Source organism: Sphaeramia orbicularis, chromosome 9, assembly GCF_902148855.1.
Source record: "Sphaeramia orbicularis chromosome 9, fSphaOr1.1, whole genome shotgun sequence".
Lineage (NCBI taxonomy): Eukaryota > Metazoa > Chordata > Actinopteri > Kurtiformes > Apogonidae > Sphaeramia > Sphaeramia orbicularis.
This window is the reverse complement of record NC_043965.1, coordinates 16,122,578-16,149,732: the sequence shown is the minus strand read 5'-3', so window position 1 is coordinate 16,149,732 and position 27,155 is coordinate 16,122,578. Positions and strand designations below refer to the sequence as shown.

The 27,155-nt window shown below is 38.1% G+C and overlaps 1 pseudogene; it reads left to right on the top strand.

The window, feature by feature from the left end:
• The first annotated feature begins 16,966 nt into the window (after positions 1-16,966).
• The window catches only part of LOC115425610 (calcium-binding protein 7-like), a 39,529-nt pseudogene continuing 29,340 nt past the window's right edge, over positions 16,967-27,155 (top strand).

Here is a 27,155-nt window from a genome sequence, read left to right as displayed (position 1 = left end):
TAATTCAACTCCACATGTTCATCTTCAACCCTATTTCTGAGTAATGACACCAGAAAGGTCGTTTTGAGCGCCGGCCCTTTTAATGCAATCAACAACTGAACATTTTTGGTCATTTGCTTTAAGTTTGGACATATTTTCAGTATTGACAACAACCGCTGCTGCTGACAAACAATTATGTCCTACTCCGAGAAATGTTCATCGGAAGTCATGACCTTATATGTGCAAATGTCATGTTTTATAACTAGTTACATCATAACAAATTAAGCAGGAATTGAAACGGGTTGTAGAAATCCTCTCAATTTTTGCCAGAATGAATATAAAGATAGCTTTGCAGCAACTGGAGGATTAAAATTCTTTACTTAATTTACTGGAATCACTCATCAGAAGCCAAACAATCTTCAATGGAAACACCTACTGTAATTTCTGGTCTATAAACCGCTACTTTTTTCCACACACGGCTCAAAAATGATGCGGCTAATTTATATTTTGTGGGCTAACTATCGATCTGGCGGTCAAAAAAGGAAATGGAGCTGCTGCACGTAGGCTTGGCATCAATTAATCGATGGTGAGATGTTAGAGCCAGGGTGTATGCGACTTATAGTCAGTTGCTGCCAACAGTCCGGAAAGTACAGTACAAATACTTTGTCGAAATTGTAGAAATATCGTTTTTATTCTGTGGAAAACTGCAATGGAAACCAAGCTATTGACGTATTAGCACTGTTGCAATGATACTAAAGCCACCTGATGCACCAGGAAGACCAGTGTTTCCTCTGCACTAAGTAAAATCTTATTCTAAAACAACTACTATCATCACCATGACATGCTGACGTTAAAAAGTCTAAGAAAAGTCGTTATGAAAAAAGAAGCAGAAGACAAATCATTGTTGCCATTGACCTGAGTGTGTAAAATAATTTGCTTCATTTGAGACTGACACTGAGCTCACACTTCTTCTAGACCACAGGTGTCAAACATGCGGCCCGGGGGCCAAATCCGGCCCGCCAATGGGTTCAATCTGGCCCCGGGGATGAATTTGTGAAATGCAAAAATTACTGAAGATATTAATAATCAAGGGTGTTAAAATCATTTTAGGTATTTGAAAGACTGATCCACAAGATAAATGGACAGATGGCTATATATAGAAGTGTGTGGGAACCCTTCTTAACACAGATCGGCTCATATTGAGGAATGCTGATTGAACTCAGCTCATGCTGGAAGATCCAATGTGCTCTCCCCCCCCCCCCTTTTTTTTTTGTTTGTTTGTTTGTTTGTTTGTTTGTTTGTTTGTGACTGACTGGCTGGGGGAGAGGGGGGATTGTGGGAGAAAAAGGAAAAGGAAGAGTTGTTCCTTCAACATGGACATCTTACTAATGTGTGTTCTTTCCAATTTAGTGCAAGATGCAATGTGTTCATCTCTGTGCTAGGGCTGTGGACTAATTGTGATGTCCTTGATTTATTTTTTAAAAAAATGTGATTTGTGAACTTTTGAAGGACTCAATAAAAATAAAATAAAAAAAAAAAAAAATCATTTTAGGTCATTTCAGTCTAAAGTGGATCATACCAGTGAAATACTATCATAATAACCTATAAATAATGAAAACTATAAATTTGTCTTTGTGTTAGAGTACAAAAAGTTAAATTACACAAAAATGTTTACATGTACAGAGTAGTCTTTTACAAAAAATATGAATATCTGAAATGTCTAAATTCAAGATTTTGTTTTGCTTAAGATTTTTTTTGGCTTAATTCAACTTTTTTTGCTCAATTCAAGATTTCTTTTGCTTAATTCAACATTTTTTTGTTTCTTGATTCAAGATTTTTTTGCTTCATTCAAGATTTGTTTTGCTTAATTCAAGATGTTTTTTTTTTTTTTTGCTTAATTCAAGATTTTTCAGACCAGTAAAATATTATCATAATAACCTATAAATAATGAAAACTGTAAATGTTTCTCATTGTTTTGTGTAAAAAAAAAAAAAAAAAAAAAAAAAAAAAAAAAGGAAAATTGCACAAAAATGTTGACATTTACAGACTAGCCTTTTATATATTAAAAAGAAAAAGTGAATAACCTGAAATCTCTTAGGAGAGGTATGTGGAATTTTAATAATATTCTCCCTGTTATTTAATGCTTTATGTATTTGTAGATCCACTGTGATCTCCAAGTTGTGATTCACATGTATAAATGATAAACTAAGGCGTAATATTGTTAACATTGCACTTATTTTACTTAAGAATTTTCAGCTTGTTCATATTTGCTCATGTTATGTTCAAGTACAATTTGTGGATATAAGCATTTTCATTACAGAATTTACATTTTACACTCAAAAGTTCTTATCCTATAATTTATATTATTTTATTGGTCCGGCCCACTTTAGATCATATTAGGCTGAATGTGGCCCCTGAACTAAAATGAGTGACACCCCTGTTCTAGACTGTGTAGGTGGTGATGTACTGATACTTATGGAGGTATAAAGTTACGGTGCTTTGTTATGTTTGCTACGCTGCGCTGCTGGTAGTTACTCATGCGTGTTTACTCTGGCTGTGAATTCCTGCTGCTGCTGTCAACTCTATTTTCTACTATGATTTTCTCATTGATATGTTATAAACTGATTTATTTCAGCCATGAATTGAGTTTCTAACAAAAGTGAAGAGTTCAAGCAGGGACATGGTTTTCATTCAACAGACACACAAAGGCAGACATTGCACACTGGAATGTTTCTTTTCATGTTTGTACCACATTCAGAGGTTGTCTGAGCTTCGAAAAAATAATAAAAGGCATCCGTTATGGATCATTCCAGATATGTTGATTTGACCGCCAATAGGAGTTTCGCTGTATTTTTGCCATGAGCCACTTACCTCACATGACCAATACTCATCTGTCTTATTACCTCCGCCAAGGAGGTTATGTTTTTGCCAGGGTTTGTTTGTTTGTTTGTTTGTCTGTCCGTTAGTGTGCAACATAACTCAAAAAGTTATGGACAGATTTGGATGAAATTTTCAGGGTTTGTTGGAAATGGGATAAGGAAGAAATGATTAAATTTTGGTGGTGATTGGGGGTGGGGGGGCCCACAGGGGGGGGCACTGATCAGCCTTGGCGGAGGTCTGCGCTCTCCGAGTGCTTCTAGTTTGTTTGTTTGTTTGTCTGTCCGTTAGTGTGCAACATAACTCAAAAAGTTATGGACAGATTTTGATGAAATTTTCAGGGTTTGTTGGAAATGGGATAAGGAAGAAATGATTACATTTTGGTGGTGATCGGGGGTGGGGGGGCCCACGGGGGGGCCCATTTCCAACAAACCCTGAAAATTTCATCAAAATCTGTCCATAACTTTTTGAGTTATGTTGCACACTAACGGACAGACAAACAAACAAACAAACAAACCCTGGCAAAAACATAACCTCCTTGGCGTGGGGGGGCCCACGGGGGGGGCCACTGATCAGCCTTGGCGGAGGTCTGCGCTCTCCGAGTGCTTCTAGTTTTATAAATGATACCGCTTCATGACATTCGACACAAGCCTGATGTAAACCTCTTAGTCAGCTGATGTGGCTGTTCTAATTGGTTAGCTTGGGCTCCGCAATGAAAATTAACAGGTAACACAACCGTCAAACACAGGAAAAGTAACCGCTGTGTTCCTGGCATCATGAACCAGAGTGCTGAATGTTTGCAGATGACTCACCAGTGTTTTCATTAAACACACGCACATGTTCATAAATGTCCTAATTCACAAATAAGAAAGGATATTTTGGTGCTTTTGTGCCTAATGACATCCATTCTTGTTTTAAGTGTTATGGGTGATTCATCTTCCCACTTTGCTCTAACACCAAAATTCTTCACATTAATTCCACACACTCCAATTTACCGAAAAGCTTGAACTTAATTAAAATTCTCTTCCAAAATCCTTGTCATAACTCTTACCTCTCGTCAGATACAAAAGCCAACCTCAAACATTAATTTCCCCGAGTAAAAAAAAAAAAAGTTCAACCAGATCAAGAAGGATGAGGTTGTTATTAAAATGTGAAATAATAGATGCAAATAGAGACAGATTTGTTGGTAGATGAATGGTCCATCATAAACCAGCTTCCACTTAGGTATGACTCAATGTTGTTACTGTGACGGATGGTTTTAATGGTCCTATGATTTATAGCACATACTGTGAATGTTGTCTTGTTTTACAAAGCGTCCAGGGTCCTGTTCCAGAAAAGGAGTTCAGCAAATTCTGAGTCCAATCCTAAATGAGTACGAGTACGTTTAGCCCGAGTTAGGCACATGCATGAACCACAATAAAAAGTCATCATCAATGGAGCCCCGATTCACCATGGCAACCACCGACAAAAAGCATGCTAGTTACTTTACTCAGCTGGAACAAGCAGTACTTATGCTGTATTCCAGAGTGCTGGGAGGTAGAATATATCTCACTTGGAGTTAATTACATCCCACCTCAAAGTATTCCAGGTAATCCATGTTGAACATAAACAACAAATATGGAGATTGCAAATCTAAATTCCTATTTGCTTTGTTAATGAAGAGGCATTTTAACCGTCAACGGCACTGCAAAAATCCAAATCTTACCAAGCGTATTTTTCTCATTTCTTGTCATTTCTTTCTCATTTCAGTAAGATATAAGAACTTATTTTTAGACAACAGGTCTAGAAAATCTTATTTCAAGAAATCTTACCAAGAGAATTTTCACTTGTTCCATTGGAAGTTTTTTTTTTTTTTTTTTTGCTTAATTTAAGATTTTTTTTGCTTAATTCAAGCAAAAAAAAAAATCTGCCAATGGAACAGTGAAATTTATGTTGGTAAGATTACTTGAAATAAGATTTTCAAGATCTATTACCTAAAAATAAGTTCATATATCTCACTGAAAAGTTACTCTTTAGGTGATTATGTCTAATTTTAAGTGTGATGAGATATTTTGACTAGAAATGAGAAAAATACACTTGGTAAAATTTTGATTTTTGCAGTGAGTACAGTGGTCTCATATACGCAAAATAGATGAAAGAAGCAAAATGACGGATGAGTTAATTATACATTGTGAAGTTTTTTTTCATTGCGAACTTGCACACTGCACCGCCATTGTTGTGTTGACGTCACATTGTAGTTCGCAATGAGGTTGGCGTACTTTAAACTGGCCCCACTTTGCAACAAGGACCTCCGGCTTGGACAGGGGTTCCAATCCATTTCACTGAGTTGGACATCGGAAACTTCCCACCGCACAGCAATCTGGAATGCAGCATTATTCAACGTACGGGGAATACGAAGCGGTAGTCTATCGGAAATGCAACACTGCTGCTGCTGCTAAGGAGAGAGAAGCAGCATGGGAGAAAATTGCTGCCCGAGTCAATGCATAAATTGGAATACACTTGTCCAGAGACTTAATATTTGACTTTGTTAAAACTATAGCATGTGGGTGAAAACATTGTTGGATTGAATAAAAGTGGTGGATAGAATAAAATGTGTGTTTTATTTAGGTGTAATCCCAGTGGGGAAAATGCACATGGAAGCAATGGAAGACGAAATACAAAAACATCATTCACAAAGGTAATGGCAAATTACTCTATGTCATGATTTTGTCCTATTTGACAGTGGCTAATATACAAAGTAAATATTCAGTGGCTATTTAACCCCCCCCCAAAAAAATGCTGTTTTAACACATATGTCCTCTCACCCCATATCCTGGCTTGTACACTTACAGTCAGTGGAAACTTTGAGACCATATCAAGGTTATAATAGTTTTGGATTTTTAATTATACTTTAGTTTTATTTAGTTTTGACTTTTTTTTTCTCTAATTCAGTTAGTTTTAATTAGTTTTGAGAGCATGTTTGCAAGTTTTTATTAGTTACCGTTTTTTCCTGAATGCTTAGTTTTAGTATTAGTTTTAGTTATTTCATATATTTTATCTTCCTCACCATCCTATTCAAATAAATTAGTGAGGCACAGATCAGTGGGTTACCCTGGACACTTTATTTGGGGGTCGGGTTAGGGCGGCTCATTGACTGAGCAGAGACACAAACACATGTACAGTACAATGTATAAATTCCCTTTAGCATGTTGGGGGGGTGGGGGTGCGATCCATACACATCACCACTTACGTGAAAACAATGCAAAGATCTGCAAAGCGTGAGAGGAGATGCACAAAGCAGCCAGCAGTAAACCAGACAGAAACATATATAAACCAGCTAACCAGCAGTTAAAGCAGATAGAAACATATATAAACCAGCTAACCAGCAGTAAACCAGACAGAAACATATATAAACCAGCTAACCAGCAGTAAACCAGACAGAAACATATATAATCCAGCTAACCAGCAGTAAACCAGACAGAAACATATATAAACCAGCTAACCAGCAGTAAACCAGACAGAAACATATATAAACCAGCTAACCAGCAGTTAAAGCAGATAGAAACATATATTAACCAGCTAACCAGCAGTTAAAGCAGATAGAAACATATATAAACCAGACAGAAACCTATATAAACCAGCTAACCAGCAGTTAAACCAGATAGAAACATATATAAACCAGCAGTAAACCAGACAGAAACATATATAAACCAGCTAACCAGCAGTTAAACCGTATAGAAACATATATAAACATACATAACCCAGTCCATCAGCAGTAAACCACACCTTAGCACATATCTCATCTCTTAATCATCTCCAGTTCCATTACTAGCCAACTTTGCTTCAGTTCAGTTCAGCTAGCTGTAGCTAGTAACATCAAACATTTTTTAACATTATATCAGATTCCATACCTCTGTAATTAGATTAGTTTTCATCCTCCTCTTTTCTCCTATTCTACACTGTGCAGTTAAGGCCTTGGAAGGCCTTTTCATGGTGATAAATGCTCCAGTTTTTACCTGGATGCTAGTTCAACACTGACTGTCCTTTAGCTCTGCTCTGTCTCTGTCACTCACGTGCACACAGTGAGCGCAAAAAAAACACCCCACTCATCACTACAGTAAACCCCAGAAAGGACTGTGCTGCTGTGTCCCAGCTTTAGTCTGTATGTTCCAGGTAGAGTGGGGACCAGAAGACGACTGGAAACCACCAGTGACCAGACATGACAGACTGAAGTGTTGTATGGTGCCGCTAGCTAAAACTGCTGGAGTGAAATAAATCTATTTCATATCAATCCAACATTGACAAAGACAAAAACAAAGGGAATTTTATCCATAACTTTTATACGTTTTAGTTCGTTTTGTAAGCTCACAATACAGTTTCAGTTAGTTATCGTTTTTTTTCTTTTAATTTGAATTTTTATTTATTTCAGTTAACGAAAATGTTTTTTTCAATTTTAGTTTTCGGCATTTCGTTCGTTTTCGTTAACGAAAACGTTTCGTTAACCTTGGACCGTATTTTGACATCATTTTTATTTTGAAACCCTAAACTGGAATTTTTTCATATGAATCATTTGTTTAGGATATTGGCATAGAGAAACAAAAATCTAAAGTTTCAAGAATAATTTCAAAACAAAAAACTTAACAAAAGAAAATGGCAGCTGCCAATAGTGATGGGACTTTTGGCTCTTTGAAGGGAGCTGGTCAATGAGGTGCCGTTCACTGAAAAGAGCCGTTCGAAAGACTGGCTCTTTTATGTTTCTTGCATTATTTTGAAACACCAATGTTTTAATGACTAAATAGGCTACATGTGATGATTGACATTCCATTTTAAAGATGTTTAATTGGCGCAGCAGTAAATATTATCTTACCATAAAAAAGAATCGTTAGTTCAAATGTGTGGGCTAAATCCATGACATGAGAGGTGACATTAGGCAAATGCTGGAATTTGACAAAAAACATCATGGTACAATATGTGGACTAGTCTGTAGCCTAAAAATGAAGAAGAAAATAAAACATTTTCTGATGAAATAACATTTTATTCTCCTCAAAACAAGAACAATAAATGTGTGTAAACATACAGGAAAAAATTGCACAAAACACAACAGTGATTAATCACTGCAGTTACTTAAATACCTGAACTGTAGTGCAATTCTCAGAACAAGAACAGTATGTTGGTAAATTGACAGGCAATCGGACACCCCCTCCTTAAAAAAAAAAAAAATTTAAAATATGAATGGCTCTTCACAAAGACTCGGTTCCCATTGTTCACTTCAAAGAGCCGTTCAAAAGATTTGATTCGTTCGTGAAAATCACATCACTACCTGCCAAACACAAAGTCACAACAGTAGCGGTCCTGGTCGGTAGCTGTCCCTCTCTCTCTCCCTGGACGTGGTCTATGGTTAACAGAGCCTGTGGTGTTGTGGCGTTCAACCAGGTTTGTGATTGTGGGTTGGGAACAGCCCATACATAGGCCTGGCTATATCACTGGAGCTCAAACCGGCCTCCACCATACCCAGTGCCCGGAGACGTTCACATGATAGACATGGCATGATGCCGTTCACTGGACTAACAGTGGTGGCCTTTTTTGGGCCTTTATATAGGCCACAGGTGTCAAACATGTGGCCCGGGGGCCAAATCCAGCCCACCAAAGGTTCCATCCCGGTTCCATCCCTGCAGGATGAAAGTGCATAAATTAACCTGAACATTCCAGGTTGTCCAAATCATTTTAGTTCAGGTTCCACATACAGACCAATGTGATCCACAGTAAAAATAACAACACAATAACCCATAAATAATGACAATGACAAGTTTTCTTTGTGAAAAATTATGTGGAAAAAAATTAAGTGAAAAAAAATAATATTACATTGTGAAAATATTTACATTTACAAAACTATTCTTTCACAATAAAATGCAAATAAATACATAAATAAAAACAAAGGTGAACAACCCGAAATGTGCAATTTTAACAATATTCTGCCTGTTACTAAATGTTTGGTGCATTTATGGATCCACTGTGATCTGGAGTTGTGTTAATAATAACACATGGAATATTGTAGAAATTGTTCAAATTTTAGTTCCAAACTCCAAAAGTTTAACAATATTCTGCCTGTTACCAAATGTTTATGTAACACTGTGTGTAATGTACATGTATAAATAATAAGCTGAGGCATAATATTGTTAAAATTGCACTAATTTTTCAAATGAAATTTCAGTTTTATCAGGTTATTCACATCTTTTTTGTAAAATGTAAATATTTCCATTATTTAATTCTGGTTTTTCGTACGAAAACAAAACGAAAAACTTGGATTTGTCATTATTTATAGGTTATTAAGTCTTTATTTTACTGGTCTGGGCCACTTGAGATCAAACTGGGCTAAATATGGCCCCTGAACCAAAATGAGTTTGACACCTCTGATATAGGCCTTCAAAACCAATCCTCAAATTGTGCCGATACCCACTGAGTATTGCTCAATGTGTATTTGGTCCACTTTTGCAAAGAGACCAACCCATGTGCAATGAACCGTGACAATATGACAACTCATCATTATCTCAACTACTTGAGCACTAAGTCATCAATAAATCCACCATGAATAATTACAACCCCCCTACAAGTAGAAATATGCATACATTTCTACCTCAAAGTTTCTATTGACTGTCAGTATACATTCATATTTCAGTTCCACTCAGCCAACAGGAAGAGGGCAGAGTCCCACAAGACTGGTGGAGGGCCACCATCGGTACCTCTGACAGAGGCTGAGGGGCTGGCCCTGAGCTGACCTGTGGACCAAGAAGTCCCTGGAGGTAGTTCCTCTGAACCTGTCACCCCCCAGGACACAAGTACCTACATTAAATGTACATAAACACACATATATACGGTTTTAGACAGTTACTGCACTGGCCTGTACGTGTATTTCTTTTCTATATATACGGAACAACAAAAGAAACGCAAGTTTTGGTCGTTAGTTTAGGCAAGAGTTCAGCTGTCCTGTTGAGCTGTCAACTGAGACACACATTACAATAAGTGAGTTGTAACCATTGGAGCGTGTGTTTGGAGGCAAACACGACCACGAGTGGTGTTGAGCACATGTACAAAGTATCGGAGGTGCGGTACGTTTTGAGTGATGTGGTAGTGGGAGCAACAAATGGGAGTGGCAATTCCCTTTGTTTATCCGGGGGCTATAAAAAGAAATGGTAAGATTCAAAAGTTACTGCATTACCACGATGCCTCGCCTTAACGATAATCTGAGAGAACGCGCCATTGGTATGCTTGATGCTGGTTTAACGGCTCGCAACGTTGCCAGACGTCTGCAAGTGCACGAGTCCACCATCAGTAGGCTGAGGACACGATTCTGTGACACAGGGACCACTCGGGACAGACCAAGATCCGGAAGACCACATGTGACCACCTGTAATCAGGATCCCCATATTCGCTTGGCCCATCTCCGTGACCGTCAACTCAGTGCTACAAGGACAGCAAGAGAGACCCACTGTAAATTTCACAGCTGGATATAAATATCTCATATGAAACCAATATTCATAATAAAACTCTGTTATGACCCTGGGTCATAATTTGTCTATTTATATGTATGTGTTTTCTGTTTAGTGTGTGTTCTCCCCCGTCCTGTAGGTGTGCTGCGCCCTTTTGTGTCTGTTTGTTTGCAGGTTGCTGATTGGGGGATCGTGATTGCCCGGCCCCTTTAAAAATGGCTCTGGAGCTTCCATCCCCGCTCTCTCTTGCCTCCTCCCAGCTTCCAACCCTGTGTTCGTGTGTGTGACCGTCAGTCTTCGTGTGTTCCTGTGACACTTTGATTGTTTATAGTTTGTAAATAGTTTTTTTGTAAATTGAACCTTTTTCTGGTAGGGGAGGTCGGCTCTTTTGTTTTCTCCTGTTTTTGGCTAGGTAGTTAGGTAAGTTTTCTGTATTTTATTTCTTGCATTTATTTTGAGTAGGTAAGTTAGTTTAAACTTTACAGAAGATATTTTGTTTGTTGTTTTAGCCGCTCCCTCCCCTAACCCTTCCTTAGTTGTTGAGAAACACACTAATAAACATCGTAAACTTCAGTTTTTGACTGACGTGTGTGCCTGGGAGCTGGGAGGGGACAAAGTTGAGCACATTATGTTCGCCCTGGTAAACCCCTAGGCCGGGGCGTAACAACTCCCATATAAACCAATACCGAAACATACTTGCGTTTCTTTTGTTCAGTATATAATGTAAGTAGTCTTTATATACTGATTTGTTAGTGTTTTTATATTGATGTACATATTTTTCAGTGTTTTTATATTTTCTCTCTTTTTTATCTAGCCAAGAACCGCCTCGATGAAAAATTTTATGTGCACATAATGACAATAAACACTCTTGAATCTCGATATAAATTGAGTGTGGTTCTTAACCCTGGCAAATACAGATGTGGTTCTGTATTCAATTTAGCCTCCAGTAGAAAACCCTGCTGTTCTAAGTAACCTACTCAATACTCAGATCTACCACATATGGTAGTTTAAAACATACTGAAGCAGATTGTTCTCCTTTATCACAGGTGGATGACTGTGAGGAAACACTGTCTGCTGGTCTCAAAGGGACCCAGAGGCCCACAGAGGTCTAGGTTTTGTTTTGTTTTGTTTATGTATAGCCAACAGTAGATCTCTACCTATTCACATTGAATTCTTTTATGGAATGTTGACATGTAAGTGTGATAAGTGATGCGAATAAATGTCTGGATGAATAGCTTGTGCATTCTTATCCTTTTTACAGAGCATAGCTTCCCAACAGCAAGAGGAGGGTCCATCAACCTCCACAGCAGTTTGACAAAGTGAGATTTCCCAAAAAAAAAAAAAAAAAAAAATGCCAGGTTAAGTCTTCGTGTACAACTGGATTTTAAATGTCATTTATATGTTTTGTCAGTTACCAGTTAGAGAGCTGTAGAGGAAGCATCTCCTAAAGAAGATGCACCAAGAAGTATTTGGATCAGCTGATTAGGAGGGTCGACCTAGAAATTCTCTTACTGGAACAAGGGGGTGCACTGTCACAGGTGATACTTGTTCAGAGTTGGAACATTATTACAGATCCTAGTTGTATTTTTACTTCTAGTGCACAGGTGTTAAACATGTGGCCAAATCCGGCCCACCAAAGGGTCCTATCCGGCCTGTGGGATCGATTTGTGAAAAGCAAAAATTACACTGAAGATAACAATCAGTGGTGTCAAAATCATTTTATTTCAGGTTCCACATACAGTCCAATTAGATTTCAAGTGTGTCAGATCAGTAAAATATTATCATAATAACCTATAAATAATGACAACCCCAATTTTTGTCTTTATTTTGGTGTAAAAAAAAAAAAGTAAAATTACATGAAAACGTTTACATTACCAAACTATACTTTTACAAAAAATGTGAATAACCTGAACAAATGGAAACGTCTTAAGAACAGTAAATGCAATTTTAGCAATATTCTGCCTGTTACTTAATATTTTGTGCGATTGTAATGCACATGTGTAAATGATAAACTGATAAACAGAGGCAGAATATTAAAATTACACTTGTTTTTTCTGAAGACAATTCATGCTGTTCATGTTATTCAGATTTTTAAGGAAACTTTGTAGATGTAAACATGATCATAATGTAATTTTACTTTCTTCACTGTTATCACTTTACTGGTTCGGCCCACTTGAGATCAAACTGGGCTGACTTTGGCCCCTGAACTAAAATGAGTTTGACACGGCTGTTCTAGGGAATAAACAAGAACAAAATGTTTATTCTTTGTCTTTATTTCAGTAGTGATGATCTGAATATGAAAAAAAAGTTCCTGCAAATCGAATCTCTGACGGTCCTTCCATCCTGGGCATCTGTTGATTGAATTGGATGGGTCATTTGTCTGTTGCGATGGGATGTTGCTCTCCTTTAATAGTGGCAATACTATTGACACCACCACATGCCCTCTCTGGGGTGACCTTGATCTTACACAGGCACCGGAACTGGGATTTGATCATCTCAAGTAGTCCTGCAGAGGGGCACATTAAAACACAGTTGGGGCCTGGCATAGATAACCTCTGTCTCCCAGTAGGTACCCATCAATCTCTCCTGTAAGTAAAGTGGATACGTTTGAGTGCGTTTATATCAGGGACATAAAAATAATTGCACAAAGCGTGCGTTCATTCATTTACCACGCACTGATCTGTTGCTCAGGTTACACTCCCGATACATGTGGAGTCATGTACAGAGCCAGGACACTCTGCTTCTACATTGGTGATGATGTGTGCAGCATCACAAATGATGTTGATTGTGCAGAGAATGGCATTATTACCTCCGCCAAGGAGGTTATGTTTTTGCCAGGGTTTGTTTGTTTGTCCGTTAGTGTGCAACATAACTCAAAAAGTTACGGACAGATTTTGATGAAATTTTCAGGGTTTGTTGGAAATGGGATAAGGAAGAAATGATTAAATTTTGGTGGTGATTGGGGGTGGGGGGGCCCACGGGGGGGCCCCATTTTCAACAAACCCTGAAAATTTCATCAAAATCTGTACATAACTTTTTGAGTTATGTTGCACACTAACTGACACACAAACAGACAGACAAACAAACAAACCCTGGCAAAAACATAACCTCCTTGGTGTGGGGGGGCCCACGGGGGGGGGGGGGGGGGGGGGGCACTGATCAGCCTTGGCGGAGGTCTGCGCTCTCCGAGTGCTTCTAGTTAGTATTATTATTACCTGCTGCATAAGGTCATTTTCAAGATAGTAATGAAGATACCAGGACGTTAACGCTGTCTATTTACACAGTCCCTTTCATTTTCAGCTGGAGCGGTGATAGGAATGAGTGTTCCGTCCACACACCTGATGACATTTGGAAAACCTGCAAAATGAAGCTCATCACTGATCTCAGTCTGAGTTTGCAGCAGAATGTCTCATTATTTTAATAGTATATCAAACATTATTTTAAATAGCCTGTAATTTAGGATTTAATACAAAGTGTCAGATTGAGAAATTATTTTGAAATTAATTACTTTAATTCACTCACCTGCAATCCTTTTGATGGTCCTCAGAGGTTTGTGCCGGGGGAACACCACCATCATGGCCAACAGGTGTTCCAGTGCCAGGGTGACTATGCACTGCAACACACTGCTGCCTTGCTGAAATGTTCTGCGTCGCCAATATTGTATAGAAAATTTCCATTGGCAAAAAAAACGCAGTGCAATACACAACACTTGCACACGCTGTGATGTCAGTGCATGTCCACGATATGTAATATTTGATGTGTGGGCTGAGGAGGTTATTGAGATATTGCAGCAACTGCAATGAAAAATTGTACTGTTTGATTAGATATTCATCAGGAAATGAAAATGCGTCTAATAGCGGTCTGAAAATCCTCTCCCGGTGTAATGCATTTCAGATTAATTGCGCTTTGAAATCTACAGGATTGCATTCATATGGACAACTCATGACTTCCGGTCTGTTTTGCATGGGAGGAGACCTGTAAAACTCAGGGTTCTTATAGAAAACCTGCCAGCGAGCAGGTTATGATCACTGACTAAGTTTCCATGGTAACAGACTCAGGGTTTGACTTACCTCTCTTTCTGGAATGGAAGACCCAGAGTTTTCCTCATTTCAGGGTTAACATACTTTAAGTTTTCACATGTCCCACTTTCTGGAACAGGCCCCTGGTGCAATTGGAGGAGGTACATAGGCCTGTGGGAGGGATAAGATGTTTTTACCAGAACAATAATAAAAAAAAAAAAAAAAAAAAACATTTTGCATACAACAAAAAAGTAGTAGATAACAGTTAAAAGGTTTTTTGGTCAAAGATTTTTTTTGAGTGTTAAGGGTTGTGTAATGCATTAAAAAAAAAAAAAGAAGAATTTAAAAGGAAAAACCCGAGTTGAATTTAAAGTAAAAAGTGAATAGGCTACTTAATTAAAAGATTTTGGTTTTTGGGGAAAGTTTGTAAAAAAAAAAAAAGAGGCTATTGAGTTCAATTGATAGGCAATATTTTTTCTTTTTTAAAAAAAGGGGTTAAAACAAATGGAGGGACAAGGGTATTGTCATCAGTTCGTCACCCGTCTGTCCGTCCTTGCTCAAACTTTGGTGTGAACCAAGAGTTTAAGTGTGGGCATGTTATGTTTATATTAATATTGTTATCAATATCACCTCCGCCAAGGAAGTAATGTTTTTGCTGTCGTCCGTCCGTCTGCAAGATAACTCAAAAAGTTATGGACGGATTTGGATGAAAATTTCAGGAAATGTTGATACCGGCACAAGGAACAAATGATTAAATTTTGGTGGTGATCGGGGCTTGGGGGGCCATGGGGGCCCACTGATCTGCCTTGGCAGAGGTCTGCACTCTGCGAGTGCTTTTCTAGTTTTTAATTATTATTCCTAATATTATCATCATCACTTAGGTGGTTAATTAAATAAACAAAGACTAACATACAAAAATAAAAAAATAAAGAAAATGTAGGGGCAGTGATGGAAGAACAAATATTGTAACAGACGACAAGAGGAGGGTATGCGTTCCACTCTTTTCTTCCTTTCCTTCAGTCCAGAACATACAAAATAAATAACTTTTTCGTAGAACTAACAGAAATATTTTTATAATTCTACCAGTTTTACACCCTGAGAAACTGTGATTATCTTGTTACCCGACACTTGCTGACATGTTTAAACTAACACCCGTTAACATTGTTTTTCATAGTAGGAAGGCTGGTGATGTTAGCTAGCAGATTCCATGTTTTAAAACATTCTGGCCTCTTAGGTCGTAATTCGTAGCCGTTCCAGGTAGTCTGGATGGTGAAAACAGGTCCAGCCATCTCCTCTCTTTCTTGGCTATGATTATAACGGGTAGAGTACAGGGTAGTGATGTGACGTTCACGAACGAATCGAATCTTTTGAACGGCTCTTTAAAATGAACGATGGGAACCGAGTCTTTGTAAAGAGCTGTTCATACATACATTTTTTTTTTTTTTTAAAAAGGAGGGAGTGTCTGATTGCCTGTCAGTTTAGCGTCACTGGGGAGGCATTGGCTTTATATACAGAGTAGAAGTGAGAGAACTCCTGATGTGGTATCATTTTGATATTTCCACTAGAGATATCAGGTATTTTGCAATGTTACTTGAAGTATTTTATTTGCACTACAGTTTTTTTAGATATTCAAGTACTGTAATTGCAGTGATTAATCACTTGTGTTTTGTGCAATTTTTTCCCCATATGTTTACATACTTATTGTTCTTGTTTTGAGGAGAATAAAATGTTATTTCATAAGAAATGTTTTATTTTCTTCTTCTTCATTTTTAGGCTACAGACTAGTCCACATAATGTACCGTGATGTTTTTTGTCAAATTCCAGCATTTGCCTAATGTCACCTCTCATGTCATGTATTTAGCCCACACATTTGAATTAACTATTCTTTTTTACGGTAAGATGATATTTACTGCCGTGCCAATTAAACATCTTTAAAATGTAATGTCAATCATCACATGTAGCCTATTTAGTCATTAAACATTGGTGTTTCAAAATAATGCAAAAACATAAGAGCCAGTCTTTTGAACGGCTCTTTTCAGTGAACGGCTCCTCCCTTTAAAGAGCCAAAAGTCCCATCACTAGTACAGGGAGGACCCAAATGCAACACACTCAAAGACACAGGGAAAAGTCAGTAAAAGTCTTCAATGAATCTCAATAGGTAGTGGTGATAACAGAAAAGCAGAACTTGGAACAGAATAATAATAATAATAATAATAACTGTACTTCTTTTGATACTTACTGGCTGAGGTGAGCAGGTGTGTAGCTCAGATTTGAACCCAGGGTTTCCATGTGACAGTCGAAGACGTTGCCGGTTAGATGCAGCATCGACAACAGATAAATGGAGCTGGAATCCGGTTTGACAGGGTGAGAAACACCACACAGTCATGGGCAGATGAGGAGCATATAACAGACAGGAAAATCTGATGGTCAAAAACAGCAGACTGTGGTTGGTTTACAGGAGTTGGGATGAGGATATGCAGTCAGAGCCGGAAACTCAGGCAAGGAAACCACGCTGGACAGCCAGGTTTAAAGCAGGAACAATCTGACACTGAGTAACTGAACCATAGCTGCTTATATTCTGGCCAACTGATTAGGTACAGCTGGGAGCAACAGGTGCAACTGACTATGGCTGATGAGGTGAAGCAAGGTGAGGGAGGGGACAGCAGTTTGGAGTCCAGGTGAAACTGTTGTGGATGACGAGGGTGTGGCAACAGCAGTGAAGCAGACCGGGACTTCGGTCACTTTATCATTGGACATCTGCGCAAAACTTTACCAATATTTACTAAATGTCGAAAAAACAGAAGTGCGGACGGTGTCAGTTTTTCCATTAAATCACAAATGTGATAATTTGCTCATGTATTATCGTGAGGTGACACAAAAAGTCATTCCATAAACATGGCAGCGAATGTAAATATGGTGTTGATTTACAGATATATTAATTATTATTATATATTACCCCTCTATTTCACACTAAATGATTGGGTTTCCTGGTGTGTCCACACATACCGCAACATGGTTCTTCTTCTTCTTTGCTTCTTGTAACGTACATCCAAATCCATTTTTTTAATTCACCTGACTCTAGCTGCGAAAAAAGGTCTTTCCATTACAGTTTTGGATGATATACCATTTGTGCAACACCGGAAAAACCACCTGTTGCCAGTGCAAAAACTTAAAATCTAAATTGAGACTTTTGGCGAAATTGTTGTTTTTAAATTTGCGCAATTTGAGGGTAAATGGAAAAGTGAGTAATATGACAACATCCAAAAAAAAAAAAATGTTGACAAACTCATTTGTGCTGTTGTGTATAACTGGAGTGCAAGGCGTATACTGAGCAATGTAATATAATATTTTACTTCACTTAAACTGAAACATGATGATTTTTCATTACAGGGTCTTCTTGGGAAAAAGGTTGGACGCACTTATAGATATATTATAATTTCTTAAAGGATATAAATATTATAAGAAAGATTTACATTTGTTTTGTTTTTTTTCTGCCAACCTCTTGTTCCACACTCCAGTCCAGTTGGTGGCGGTTATGCACCATTAAGCTGGCTTGCCAACTGCCAATAAACTAGATGAACAAGAACAATTTGAAAAACGGTACTAGTATTGTACATGTCTAAGTATAGCATAGTACATACAAGTGTAATTGTGTATGCTTAAAGTGGTCTAATGGACTTAGTCAACAAAAAACTAGTGTTTGTCTTCAAATAGTGGCCCAGGGCCTTATTTACCTCAGCTCCAGAAGGTACCAGGACTTTATTTAAAGCAGGTTTGCATTAGAGGCAGGAATTTATTTTCTAATTTCCTCTGTTTAGCAAGTAAAAATGGTTATATTTATGGTAAAACTGTTCTGATTTGCTCTCATTTGCAGACTTAAAGGGGTCATATTTTGCTAAACTCACTTTTATTAGTATTTGGTACACTTGTGTATTTGGACCCTAATAGTTTAAAAAGTTTGAATTTGAACCCTCCTGGTGCTGCAAAGCTATCTTTATGTTCATTTTGGCAAAAATCAGGTGGATTTCTACAACCCGTATTAATTTGTTAAGTCTATAGCTAATTATGTCACGACAATTGCACATATAAGGTCAAGACTTCCGACAAACATTTCTCCGAGTTCGACATAATTGTTTATCAGCAGCAGCGGTTGTGGTCCATACTGAAAATATGTCCAAACTTCGAGACGATTACCTAAACTGTTCAGTTGTTGGTTGAACAGGACAGAGCAGCACAGGCAACAACCTGGAGGGGGTGGGGCTTGAAATGGCTCATTTGCATTTAAAGGGCCAGCGCTCAAAACGACCTTTCTGGTGTCATTACTCAGAAATATGCTGCATTTCCACTACATGGTATTGGCTCGACTTGACTCGACTCGGCTCGGCCTTTTTGCGTTTCCATTACAAAAAAAGGACCTGGAATCTGGTACCCGGTACTAGTTTTTTGGTATCACCTCCGCCGAGATATTTGCACTAAATTTATACTGTGGATGCATCTTGCCATGGAGCAGAAGCCTACTGAAAATCCATTACCTTGACCTACTTTTTCAAGGTCAAATGGCCTTGCGCAGTTATAATATCTGAATACTTTCACATATAAATATGTATGTAATAAGTTTTACACAAAGACAATCTAATCTAAATTATACAGCAGTAACTTTCAGCAGAATCTTACACTATATTTGGCAGAGGGGGATTAAAAGTGCGCAGCTCGTTATGTTCTTTATTTTTATATGATAACCTTGCAAATTACACTGAGCTTTTATGAACATCCTACTATATAATGCACGTTTCGGCCCCTCCCCAGCGCGTCTTTGTCCAACACGTGTTGCAGCATGGGAGGGCATACGGGTGCAATGCCGCTGTTGTACCACGGGAGGGCGCTATCGTATGGGTACAACGCCGCTAGTCTATTGCCACGTTTCCACTGCGTGGTGTCGGCTCGACTCGGCCTTTTTGCGTTTCCATTATGAAAAAGGACCTGGAATCTGGTACCCCGGTACTAGTTTTTTGGTATCACCTCCGCGGAGGTCCCAAGCGATACTAAACCGTGACGTGTACACACTGCAGACCACTGATTGGTCAGACAGTTTTCTCTGTGACCTGCTGTTTTACAAAAAAACAGATGTGGAAGTGGACAGTAAATATAGCAGTACATGAATCCACATGATAACAGCCCAAAACTACACCATGGTCGGTCGAGGAGATTCAGTCTTTGGTGGCCGACGTAAAAATTCAGACAAGACAACACGCAACGAGTAAGTTTTGACAACTCTTTGAACAGACGACACGGAAATAATGCACCGCATCGCTATGACGACCAGGTACTGTAAAGTCAGTAGTATCCTGTAATGGAAAATGGTCTCCAGGAATACCGAGTCGAGCTGGTTCCACATAGTGGAAACGCAGCAATAGAGTTGAAGATGGACCTGTGGAGTTGAATTAATGAAGAATTCAGACCCGAGCATAGCATTTACAGGGTGGGGAAGCAAAATTTACAATGAACATTTAGTTGTTTTTTCTCAGCAGGCACTACGTCAATTGTTTTGAAACCAAACATATATTGATGTCATAATCATACCTAACACTATTATCCATACCTTTTCAGAAACTTTTGTCCATATGAGTAATCAGGAAAGCAAACGTCAAAGAGTGTGTGATTTGCTGAATGCACTCGTCACACCAAAGGAGATTTCAAAAATAGTTGGAGTGTCCATAAAGACTGTTTATAATGTAAAGAAAGAATGACTATGAGCAAAACTATTACAAGAAAGTCTGGAAGATACTATTAAAGAAGAATGGGAGAAGTTGTCACCCGAATATTTGAGGAACACTTGCACAAGTTTCAGGAAGCGTGTGAAGGCAGTTATTGAGAAAGAAGGAGGACACATAGAATAAAAACATTTTCTATTATGTACATTTTCTTGTGGCAAATAAATTCTCATGACTTTCAATAAACTAATTGGTCATACACTGTCTTTCAATCCCTGCCTCAAAATATTGTAAATTTTGCTTCCCCACCCTGTACAGTTTATGTAGACCACAGGGAAATGTTAAAACGGTTGTAGAAATTTTGCCAAAATATAAATAGCTTTTTAGCACCTGGAGGGTTCAAATTCAAACTTTTTGAACTATTAGGGTCCAAATACACAAATAAATGTACCAAAGACTAATATGACCCCTTTAAGACATGTCCTCCTTACACAATATTACTGTTTTAACTTTGTTCGGAAATCAATATTTGGTGGAATAACATGACTTTCCATCAGCGCTTTCATGTGTCCTGGCATCCACTCCACCAGTTTTTCTCATGGGTGCATTATTCCGCTCCTGGCACACAAATACAAGCGGCTCAGCATTGTTTGATGGCTTGTGACCATCCATCTTCCTCTTGATCACATTCCAGAGGTTTTAGTTTGGGCCTGGACATTTGGAACACTCTAATGTTTTCCAGAGCTGTCCCCGCTCTCCCGGGTTCTTATTTTCCCTATGCCTCATATTGTCAGGATGGGAGTGTTTATGTAGCCGTTTTGATGAATTGTTCCAAGAAAATGTGAATCATAAGACAAACAGAAGTACAGAAAGAGGTTTAATACTGTCCCGGGGAGCAGAGGACCCAGGGAGCATAGATCAACTGTGAACAACATCTTTGGTCAGACTATGCTGTCCCTTCATTTCACCGTGGGCTCGTGAAATCTCCCGACGCCCAGAAGACGGTTCTAATCAAGGGTGTCCATGAAAATCAAACAATGTCATATTTCCTGCCAAGGCTGGACATGAGTCGTGCCAACCCCGAGGTCAAGGCCAGTTTGCTTATGTCAGTGAGGATCTCAGGATCAGTTTGATACCATCAGTGCAGGATTTTGATATGAGCAAACATAACGTCAACACTCCTGTCAGCTATGAAAGATTTCAGTGTGTCTCTTGTCATTATTAATATAGTGATTTTTTTTTCATTTTTAGTCAAAAGAGAATTTTCTGTGTCTCTCCTGTAATGTATAAGAGAATACTGTAGGATCCCAAATATCAAATCTGGTTATAGAAATTTAGACCTCAAAGACCCAAACAGCGTCTTGCAACAAAATGCATCAATTAATCTAATATGTTAAATAACTTTTGAAGGACTAATCCTATAAATACATGTAAATAATTCTGTTAAAATGGAGTTTCATCAGATATGACCCATTTAGACATTCAGAAGGCTCCATAGTTAATGTGGAAACACCATCATCATCCTCATCTCAAGTAAAACCCATGGAGTTTGATTAAATAAACAAAACAAGAAAAGCACTCAGAGAGCGCAGACCTCCACCAAGACAGATCTGCCCCCCCCCCATCACCACCAAAATTTTATCATTTCTTCCTTGTGCCAATATCAACATTTCCTGAAAATTTCATCAAAATCCGTCCATAATTTGAGTTATCTTGCTAACAAACACGCAAACAAATAAACAAACATGCACGCACGCAAACTCACAAAGCAAAGCGATCACAATACCTCCTGGCAGAGGTAAAGACAGCAGTTGTTGACACTTATTGACATAATTGTATTTTTTGCTGAAAAAGTCACTTTTCCTTCAGTTTTCTTTATTTTTATATAATAACTTTTCAATTTCTGCTGAGCTTTTATGAACATCTTATATGATAGGTAAATTATAGTAAAATACTAGATTTTTTTTTTGTTTACTTATTTACAAAAGGCTGAATATGGAAAAAAATTTCAATAAACAGACAGATAGACAGATAGATTTTATTAATCCCGAGAGAAATTCAAGTATTCAGCAGCTTTGCATGCAGCACAAGAAGACAAAAAACAGACAGGCCAAAACAGGTGGGTTAGTAACCAGGTTGACATTAAGGTTAATATATAGGGTCAAACATGATATTCGAAATCTCGCTGACGGGACATTTTAGAGACAGTTTGACAGATTAGTGTTGGTAAATCACCCACATTTTACATATTTATATATATTCTTATAAATTCATTTTTGCTTTCGTTTGACCATAAGTGATTATCCAAAACAAGTAGCTACTTTATATTGAAATAAATGTTGGAATGGCAATCAATTAAGGTTTGCTCTCTGACGGGACATTACTATGTTTTGACCCATATACACTTTAAAAACTTGCTGAAGAACTTACTCTGAGGAAAAAAAAAAAAAAAAAAACTGTCTGTACAATACTGTAAGCAAAGACTTCTGATTGTACGTACACAGTTCAGGGCTCAGTGATTTAAAGTGAAACAGTGATTTAAGTGGTCTACGGTGGTTTGAAAGGTAGGTGTAGTCCAACTACATAAGGTGCTTGGATATTTTACAGTCTCACTGGATCAGTCCTAATGTGATCTTGACTGAGACAGAGACCCCACCCCCCCACCTCCCGGACCACTCAGTGATGAGTTGTACAATCTGATGGCCAGAGGGACAAAAGAGTTCCTGAGCCTATTTGTGGAGCAGGTCGGAGGCAGCAGCCTGGAGCTGAACACACTCCTCTGTCTGATCATGGTCATTACAAGAACAGTTCTAGGTCTTTAAAGGGGCGGGAGACTTTCGAGACCAATTTTTCATCAGATCTGTAAAACCTCAGTCATGGCCAAAGTATTATGAATCTGTACATTTTTCTGTGATTCTCACCTGAATCTCTTGCATTACAGTAAACAGTTTCAACGTGCCATCCACCATAAACAAACCTTATCTTCGCAAACCAAGCCGGAAGGTCACTCGGGCATCTTTGGAATTTTTTCGCGATGTGCATTGTGGGAAACGCCGGTTCGCGCAGCTGTGTGACAGCAGCAGCTGAAACAGACATGACGGGGAAACGGCAGGAGCTCCCTTCCCTCTATACATATTCCTCCAGCCGTTTCCACGTGTTTGTTTCATCCATATAATGTCATATGGTCGTGCTGCTACTGTTAGGCGGCTGCGCGAGCCTTCGTTTCCCACAATGCACATTGCAACAAAATTCCTCAGATGCCCGGGTTACCTCTCGACTTTGTAAACACATGATTTGTTTATGGTGGATGGCATTTCGAAATTGTTCACCGTAATGCAAGAGATTCAGGTGAGTAATCACAGAAAGACTTACAGATTCATAATACTGAGGATATGACTGAGGTTTTACAGATGTGATGAAAAATTGGTCACGAAAGTCTCCCACACCTTTAAGGGTTAAGAAGTGAATTGATACTTGACATGTACTTACTCCTCAGTATGTTGCATTTCCATATTATAATATTTAAAAACATCACATCCAAAGACACTAGTAGGTTAATTCGTTAATCTGAATTGCCCTTAGGTGTAAATGTGAGAGTGACTGTTTGTTCATCTCTATATGTCCAGGTCGTTACTGAAAATGAGAGCCAGTTACTAACCTAAGTACAGGGGTTTGACACAATAATGGAAACACCTTAAAAAATCAACAAAATATAATTTAATATGGTGTAGGTCCGCCTTTTGCGGCAATTACAGCCTCAATTCTCCGAGGTATTGATTCATACAACTTGTGAATTGTTTCCAAAGGAATTTTAAGCCATTCTTCAGTTAGAATACCCTCCAACTCTTTTAGAGACGATGGCGGTGGAAATCGACGTCTTACTTGAATCTCTAAAACTGACCATAAATGCTCAATAATGTTGAGGTCTGGGGACTGTGCTGGCCATACGAGATGCTCAACTTCATTAGAATGTTCCTCATGCCATTCTTTAACAATTCTAGCTGTATGGATTGGGGCATTATCATCTTGAGGTGAAGGTGTTTCCATTATTTTGTCCAACCCCTGTAACTTACCTGGTGAAATAAAGGTTTTTAAAAAAAACACATTTGTCAAATGTTTCCAACAATGATAATGAGTAATTGGCCTTCACTGGTAGTATTGATATAATTTAACTTACATTTGCAAAGTGACTGTATTTGCAGGGTTTTGACAGACAGAAGCAAATAGAAATGAGGAGAAAACTTTGGCAAGGTATTCCATTTTAATTTTTGTGTGACAGTAATCCAGGCTTCAAATGCGAAAAGTAAAAAGTATAAATATGATACCCTACAAGTGCGACAAATCACAGAAAATGTCATTTCAGAGCCTTCTTATACACCCACACAGGTCTGGAAAGAGGTCTAATCACCTACTGGAAAATGGAAAACAGCTCTATGTGCATGGAGCTTGTACCAAATGTAGTAGTTTAAGAACCTCGTGACGTGAAGGTGACCTCTGTGTATTAACCTAAGCCATCAATCCAAATTAAAGTTACTTTCTAAATCAAGATTTATTTCCCACAAGCAAATACCACTTGAACTCTGATTCGCTACAGCGCCGGAACATACATCACTGTAAATTTTCATTCACACAAAAGGTTGTTTGGTGTAAAAACTCTTCTTAATTAAAAACCAAGGTCATTGAATGTGAAAGGACACGGTTACTTGATTTCAGGAGGGGTTTGTAATGTCATTGATTGTAGGAGGCGACTACCCATCAACCCAGTTCGCCTCCGCAGACCTGGGTAATGTCCCATAGCTGCACAAAGACTGGGGTATTACCGAGTGGCTAGAAACACACAGCATTATATTGTATGCCTTCTGACAAATCCAGTGTGCACTTTGATATATTTTTACCAAAAATATGTACAATGAAGTCTCACTGCAGCTGAAGACAGTCTATAAATATTTACCTCTGTTTAAGGAAAGCTTTCTAAAATCCACAGTCTCTGGATGATTTCGGGAACTGTGTTGCTTGAACAAAAATGCAACAGTAAATAAGTCTCCCTTTTCAAGATTTACACCCTCAGAGAAAACTAATTGGCTCGGGGCAGGAGTTAGAATAATTACTTTTTTGTGGGATTTTGTGGGCCTACCACTGACTTTATCCTTTAAACCACAAAGAACCAGTGCTACTTCTGTGGCAGTTCCCAAAATGATTTTTTCTCCATATTTCTTAAGGGATTTATCACCATTTACTCGAATATAATGCTCTGTAATTTGCATTTTTATATATATAAATAGGTATTTTCCCATATTTAACCCTTTCATGCATGAATTATAAGAACCTTTATCAAGATCTTTTCCTGAGTGTTTTATTCCTCTGTAGGCATGAAAAACAAAGAAACAAACAAACAATGCAATAGAATTTTTTTTTTTTTTTTTTTACCCTATTTTTCATGGAGTTCCAAAAATGTCCACTCAGCTAGACACCATGCGTTTAATTTTTGAAGCCAAGAAACATGTATTCACTGATATACTGTGTGAAAACTATGAATCTGATGTTTTGTCACATTTTAACATACTCTAATATTTGTTATTGCTCACTTTATGGAGATAAGATGCAAAAAAAAAAAAAAAAAAATGTTTTTGTTTAAGAAAAACTGTTAATTACCTCCGCCAAGGAGGTTATGTTTTTGCCAGGGTTTGTTTGTTTGTTTGTCTGTCTGTCTGTTTGTCTGTCCGTTAGTGTGCAACATAACTCAAAAAGTTATGGACAGATTTTGATGAAATTTTCAGGGTTTGTTGGAAATGGGATAAGGAAGAAATGATTAAATTTTGGTGGTGATCGGGGGGGGGGGGGGCAGACCACAAAATTTCATCAAAATCTGTCCATAACTTTTTGAGTTATGTTGCACACTAACGGACAGACAAACAGACAGACAGACAAACAAACAAACAAACCTGGCAAAACATAACCTCCTTGGCGTGGGGGGGCCCACGGGGGGGGGCCACTGATCAGCCTTGGCGGAGGTCTGCGCTCTCCGAGTGCTTCTAGTTACAGTCTAATATCAATAATAAGCAATTGATTTACACTGTTACATGTTAGTGCAGATCAGGTTTATCAAGAACAGCAAAGTTACAGTAATGGTATGAATGTCAGTGTATGGGATGATGCATAGGTGTCCGCTGTGTTGGCTGATATGGAACTAACAACAATAAAATCCATGAATATACAAGAGAACAGCTGGAGAATAGCTGTCCACTGTAGTGTCCAGTATGCATGAAAGGGTTAAGTTACTGATCATGTTCATGTTTATTTAAGATCAGATTAAAATTGAGGGTCGTTATATAAATAAGTGGTGCCAGGCACAACAAACCCCACCCCTCCAACATAATGTGTCTCATTTTGGCATCAGTCCAGCTGATGTCATCATGTCTATGCATGTGCTGATGTCAGCATATCAGTTGCCTTTATATATGTGCCAGGTTTGAAGTAAATGTAAGCAAAATTGATGTTTTTATAGCTGTTTGATATTTTGTCCATTGTAAATAAATGGGAGAAGAAAAAAGATTTTAAAAAATCATTTAAAAAAAATTCAAACTTTGACCTACTGTTCCCAAAATGTAACCAAATCTATTCTGGATAACTGGCAATCTATTAACCCAGTTTTGTATGAATTCAACCAATAGTTTTGCTGCTACACACGTGAAATTTCACACATTATAAGTAACTGGAGGGAGGGGGTGTATAAAAATTTCATAAAAACTTTAAATTTAGATCTACTTTTCCCAAAATTTAATGGCATGTATTCTGCATCACTGGCAATCTATAAACCAAATTTGGTATGAATTCCACCAACTGTTTGCTGCTATAGATATTTGAAATTTTTTCCTTTATAAGTAAATGGGGAAAACCAGATTTTAAAAATTCATAAAAAATTTGAACTTTAACCTACTGTTCCCAAAACGTAATCGCGTCTCTTCTGGGTCACTGGCAATCTATAACCCCAATTTGGTATGAATTCAAATTATAGTCTTGCTGCTACAGACATGTGAATTTTCTCTAAATCTGGTCAAAATGGCTTATATTGAGCAAAAAAAAAAAAAAATCTGCCAATGGGG